At 44.6% G+C, this 6,563-nt stretch overlaps 1 long non-coding RNA gene across 1 annotated transcript; it reads left to right on the forward strand.

The window, feature by feature from the left end:
• The first annotated feature begins 1,649 nt into the window (after positions 1–1,649).
• On the forward strand, positions 1,650–4,617 carry LOC141278177 (uncharacterized). The gene is made up of 3 exons (XR_012330518.1): positions 1,650–2,429; positions 3,159–3,214; positions 4,326–4,617. It is a non-coding gene; the product is annotated as an uncharacterized lncRNA (long non-coding RNA).
• The last annotated feature ends 1,946 nt before the right edge of the window (positions 4,618–6,563 follow it).

Consider the following 6,563-nt stretch of genomic DNA (forward strand, 5'->3'; position numbering starts at 1 on the left):
ACCCTTCACTGTCATGAATGCTCTCTTAGTGTTCTATTTACTAATTCCTATATGGGTGTATTTCGGCAGATATTACTTCTGTTGCTGCAACCACAGCAATTAGCTTTCATTGGCAGCCATGTTACAATTTGTTGGCTCATATGAAACTCAAATTAAAAAAAAAAAGTAAACCTAAGTGTATTCCACATAAACTGTTAGTAAGCCATAGTTTCTCCAATTCAGACTCAAATAGCTAGTTTTATGAAGGTACATTCAGAAATTTCCATCTCTCCCCATTTTATTTAGTCATGTTTAGTTTCAGTCCATAGCTCTCTTTCCTTTGAGATCTTTCTGATTATCCAAGTTATTAGCTTTGAATTACCTGTCATTAAGAATAAGTTTGGATTCAAATAGTCCTAGGTTTAAATACAAGCTCTACAGTTTATTAACTGTGTGGACTTGGGCAATTTCAATCTATGTCTCACTTTTCTAACCTGTTAAATGGGATAACAAATATTTTGTAACACAGGATTCTTGGGATGATGAAATGACATAATAACTGGTATATCTCTCAATACCTTATTATAGAAATAAAACATTGTTATAAATATATTTATTAAAACAGCATACATTACATATTTTAATTATCATGATAATAAAAATTATTACATAAAACTATTCACCAAGATAACATGAAATATTTATTATTTATTATAATGATTAATAAAATATTATTATGGAAAATGTTCCCCAGGATAAGAATGATCCTGTGATAGTCCAACAGAGACTTCCTTCCAGGTAAGTACATGACAGCTTAACAGCTACAAATTGACCTATTAACCAACTTTAAAACCCTACCGGTAAGAAATGAGATTACTACTTTGTTAAAACAGTCAGCACAAATTTGGGTTGACTTCTTATGCTCAGTTGTTTCTTTTCTGATGCACTATTTTTTCGTGCCTTACTCCCATTTTATTCTTCAGTTCTTTGTGTATGTCTAAATCAGTGTGTCCACCGGGGAAAGTAAGTTCCTGGGCAGAAAACATATACTCAATCCAGCGCCAAAAATAAGCATAGAGCATAGCATCATGGACACGTGAGGGCTCAGGAAGCATTTGATATTTTGATCTTTCTGACAGCAGTTAACATTTAGAGAATATCTTCTAAACACAGATATTTAATTACAACAACAATGAAAGCCAACACTGCAGAGCTCTTACCAGGTGCCAGGCAGTCTTCTCAGTGCTTCCCATGTATAAACCGATCTAAGAACAATCCTACAGTTGATACTACTATTATCCCATTTTACAAATGAGGAAACTGAGTCCCCGTGGCAGAGCCAGGTTACAAAACCAGAGAGTGTGGCGTTAGAGTCCACATTTTGAACCTGTAGCTATGCTGCCTCTCTGCCACCTACCCCAGTGACCTAACCAGACATCCACACTACCCTGGAGGGAGCGGACTGGGACGGAAATCTGCTGCCGTGGAGAGCATGCAAAGGAAGAACACTCCAAGATGACACGCCCCAAGATGCTGCAAATTTGTTTCTCTTCCTTTTAAAAAGGCCGCCTATTTCAGCTCCACACACAGAGTGGGCCCTCCCCGTGCCGGGGGTGGGGGGGGGGGGCGGGGGGGGATAATATTCATTGCGCTGTTTTGTTTGCAGTATCCCCCTCCAGTCCTGGAGCCTCGCGAAGGTACCCGAGGATATAATCCCGCCTTTTTCCGCTCTGAGCCCACTTTCTCTCCCTTCTGCGTTGTTTTTCAATGCACACTATACCCCTACACCCTCCTCTCTCCTCTCTGTCTGCGTGGACTCGGGGACGCAGGGAGGAGGGCTGGCAGGGCGGGTCCCGCTGGACCCGGAGCATCCTGTTTGAAGGCGAAACAAAGCGCAGCGCTTCTCGGGGCACTTCTCCCTCCTGCCCAGGCCGGACACTCAACCCAGCTGTCCGTTCACCAGTGTCCGGGCAACCCCTGCTTGGGTCATCTTCCCTCTGCCCTACTTTTCTTAAAGGCCTTTCATCACAGCTTTTCCCTTTGGAATAGAACAAGGAGGGGCAGAGGTGGAGCAGTGATGGCCGCTCCTTGTCCTGTCTCCGTGGTGCTAGGTGGCCGGCCCTTCCTGAGCAGCCACCCATCCCCACCCCTGCCCTGACCCAGCGACCCTTCCCTGCTGGCACTTGGGCCAGTCAGACTGAGGTGTGGTCAGCTGCCCTGCCCTCCCCGCCCCCGGCTCCCCGTCCCCTTTGCTCCATTTCCGTTTCCTCTGAGTGCTTTCGCCACCACCACCGCTGCATCAGGCCCAGTTCCAGCAACTGCTGCTGCGCGATGCCCTCTGCCAGAGAGCCACAGCTGCCTGGTGAATGCCAGAACCTTCTTGAAAAAGCCTACTGGAGACGTCCACTCTTTCAGATCCCAGCTCACATCCTCCTTCTTCCTGAACTATGGTAATGCTCTGGCATGTGCCGAATGCCTCCATACTCAGTACTTCATCTATATTCCTTCAGGGAGAAGCACCTTCACACCTTTAGGGTGTGTAAACTGGAGGAAGGGAGAAAGGGCCGTACTCCAGCTCTGCATGCATTTATCTCCAAGTGTTCCTGGGGCTGTTTACTGATACGCACAGCTATCAGGCAGCCCATCCTAGACTCTGGAGCTGAACCTGCCCCTTCCAGCTCCAAACTCAGAGTTCTTTCCACCAAGCCAGAAAAAACACTTTCTCCAGATCTCTCAGGAGTTAAATCCCTCCCTTCCCAGCTCTCCCATAGAAGACTGCAGAAATCACTCCCACCTCCTACAGCCTCAGTTACTTCTAGGCTGCCCTTCCCCATCCGTGTCTGGGAGGATGAGGCCAACGTCTTGTTCACCCTTATGGACAGCACCTTCTCTCCCATCTTGGAAGTTCTCAGCAATATTTGCTTTATGGAGATATTTTAAGACAGACAAGGGTCTCGTGGAGAGAGAGATTTCATTAATCCTCAGGATCAGGGGGTTGAGGAGAGCTAGCCTTTCTTCCTAGGTGACGTGCTTCTAATCTGACCCACTCACCCAGCACCATAAAAACTTAACGGGTATCTCCTTCTCCTGTCTTCCCATGGGATTTAGTAATAGCCTCTATTATGGCACTTATCAGAGTGTATCAATATAATTTTTTCCTTGTTCTGTTTATCCACTAGACTGGGAGTTCTCAAGGACAGGGGACCATGTAATTCACCTCTGTGATAAATGACTGGTAGGTGCTGTAAAAATGCTTCTTGAATGAATGAATGAATTGGAGATTTCATGAACTAGAGTCTCCACTTGAAATAGGAAGGGGGGTAGGTTGATACTGGATATGAACTTGTCAGAGTTTTTGGTCTGTAGAATGCAAGCTTTGATGCAAAACCCAACTCCTCATTTTACCTAAGGAGAAGTCCAGGGAAATTGAGCAACTTGCCCAAACTCACAGTCAGCCATTTAGCTGGAATTAGACCTCAGGTCTTCCCAGTTCAGTGAGTCCCAACCCTTTGAGAATCTGAAACAAAAGGAGGGAAGACAGAAATCTCCCAAAGTGTCATCCTTTCTCCTTCGGCCCAGGCTCCCTTAGAAGCTGCTGTGCTTTCTCAAAGTACTTGTATCAGAGGCGGTCACAAGAGGTTATGAAGCATGTGAGATGGATGAGGAAAACTCTCCCTCCACTCATGTTCTCCTTTCCCCCAATGATTCCTTCCCCTTCCAGGAGTTTACCTTCTTATGGAAGGTGGACGAAGTTATATATTCAGGCACTTTTCATTACGAATTATTTATAACAGCAAAAATTTTACCCAATATAAATGTCCAAAATAGGGGAATAGTTAAATAAATTATGATACAGATATACAATGCCAGCATATGCACTCATTGAAAAATCATACGTTGATGATGCATAACTTGAAAAATATTCATATTACCAACAGTTAATGAGTGCTTACCACATGCCAGGCACTAGCTAAGAGTTTTTCATATATTATCTTATTTAGTCCTGGCAGCAATCTGGTGAAGGAGGTACTGTTATTGATCTCCATTTTACAGATGAAGATACTGAGGTTTATAGAGGTTAAGTGACTCACCCAAGCTAACACAACAAGTAAAAGCAGAGCTAGAAATTTCAGAAAAATGTTTTCCTTATAACGTTAGGTTTTAAAAAGCAGATGCACAACTTCATGGATTATTCCAACTACCTAACCTTTTTCTTAAAGGGAAATACCAGCTAGGGTAGTTGTCCACAGCCAGTGGAAGTAGGCATAGCTTTTATTTCCTAAGGATGCTCGATATTTTTCAAGCGTTCCACAATGAATAACAATTTTTCTTATTTGTTTGTTTAGTTTATTTATTTAAAGATGCAATAAAAGCTCTCGTAGGGCTTCCCTGGTGGCGCAGTGGTTAAGAATCCACCTGCCAATGCAAGAGACACGGGTTCAAGCCCTGGTCCGGGAAGATCCCACATGCCGTGGAGCAACTAAGCTCATGGGCCACAACTACTGAAGCCTGTGCCTAAAGCCTGTGCTCTGCAACAAGAGAAGCCACCGTGATGAAAAGCCCACGCACCACAACGAAGTGTAGCCCCGGATCGCCGCAACTAGAGAGAGCCCGCGTGCAGCAACGAAGACCCAATGCAGCCAAAAATAAAATAAATAAATTTATTTAAGAAAAAAAAAGCTCTTGTAAAAGTATTGCTCCCAGGGAAATGGCAGCTACATCACCAGAATTTCCAAAGACGGAAAAGAGAGGATACCTCAGAAAAAGCTCACGGGCAAATGAGAGGCTGAGCCATCCTGCTGCCTGCACCCCATTCCCAATTCCTCCAAGCCTCCTCCCCAAGATCTAGTTCAGGTCCTGCTTTCACCCATAAGAACTGTCCCAACTCAGGACCTGGAGCAGGGAGACAGGAGCCGCTTGCCTCGTAGTACCAACTACCCAAACTCCTACCTTGGCCATCGCCCAAAAACTTTCCCTCAGAAGGGAAGTCCCCTGCTCTGAGCTGTATTTTCCGTTAGAAAGTAAAAACCCACCTCAGACTTCTCAACTCAGTGAAATCATCCAGTCCCTGTGCTCAGCATTTCACATGATAGCACAAGGGATATTATGGAGGAGGCCAGGAAGGTCAGAGGTGGACCCCAGAGTCCCTTGCCCATCTCCTTCTCTGGGTCAGCTCTGCCCAGTTTTCCAAGAATGATCTGGAGTTTGGGGAATGGCATAAAAAGGGCCGATTTGAAAGGTACCTCTCTCTGACTTCCCCCAGTTTGCAGCTTGGACAGCCACACGGTTCTTTCTGAAGCACTAGAATTATGCTGCTCGCTTTCTTTCAGAACATGCACTTCTGATGTCCACCCCTTGCAGGAACATGCTTGTGCACACACTCACAAACACATGGAGGGGCACTGGCAGAGCCACAGCCACAATCACCGGCGCATATCCCCAGGGCAGGGCACCCCAGAGATACTCATAAAATCCTGTACATGGAGGAAGGCAGGCAGATAGGCAAGCTTCTGAGAAGCATTGGTCCAAGTTGGCAGCTGGTGCTCCAGCCATCAAGTGCACGTTCCAGCCTGGCATCAGAAGGAAGCAGGGCAAAGCTATAGGGCCACCTTCTCCTTCCTTTTAAAAATTTCAAAAAGTGTCCTACAGCCCTTCCATTGAGATTTCTTTAAACGAAACTTTATCACATAGCCAAACCAAGCCATAGGAAAGGGTAGAAACAGTCTATGTTCTAAGTGTCCAGTTCCCACCTAAAAATTATAGCTCCATGAATAAGAAGGGGAGAATAGATATTGGAAGGCAATCTGTAATCTGCCACCTAATTGTATTCAACTGAGGACTAAGAAAATTTTGGCCTCCTATTTTAAAAGCCCCAATCCAAAACTTACCTCTCCTCCCACTCCCCGACCCCTACTCCTACCTTCAAAGCACCTACTGTGCATTTATCCATCAACTTTGGCACAATTTAGGAGAAGATGAAATTACCTTAAATACATTAAAGCTTAACACCATCTGGCTTCTTGTCAAATTTTACTTTTTAACATATTTTGTTGCCACTGTGTAGTCTTTCTTATCCTTTCATAAGAGTGTTTGATATTATACTACATGTTACAGCCAAAACAAAAACAAAAACCCCATAATTATCAATCACCGCAACTAGAAAATAAGGCCTATGTAGCAGGACTGTGTTTGTGACAGGTAATGTTGTTTCCCACTCCCATCTATGACTTCAAATGCATAGCTGTGGACCACTGACTTGATAGCTCCTCTAAATCACTCTGCAGTCATCAGAAAACCTGAGTGTACTCCATTCCTTAGGGTATGCGGTGCTAGTGTACACGTGCTACTTGTGTATAAATGTGCCTAGGCCTACATGGTGCCCAGGTGGCCTCTGCTTCTGTGTATACTCAGGACTTGGCATGTGGTGTTCCCACTGGACCTGGTATTCTGGACCTGCCTAATTCTAAGTGTATTATTACATAGGCTTTGTGTCTGCACACTTAACATTCCTCCACATCATGTGCCCACTTACATAGTATTTCTACCTAAAGAATATTCAGTTCTTGTTTTCTACTTAGGTTAAG

The sequence above is a fragment of the Tursiops truncatus genome, chromosome 3 (genome assembly GCF_011762595.2).
Source record: "Tursiops truncatus isolate mTurTru1 chromosome 3, mTurTru1.mat.Y, whole genome shotgun sequence".
NCBI lineage: Eukaryota > Metazoa > Chordata > Mammalia > Artiodactyla > Delphinidae > Tursiops > Tursiops truncatus.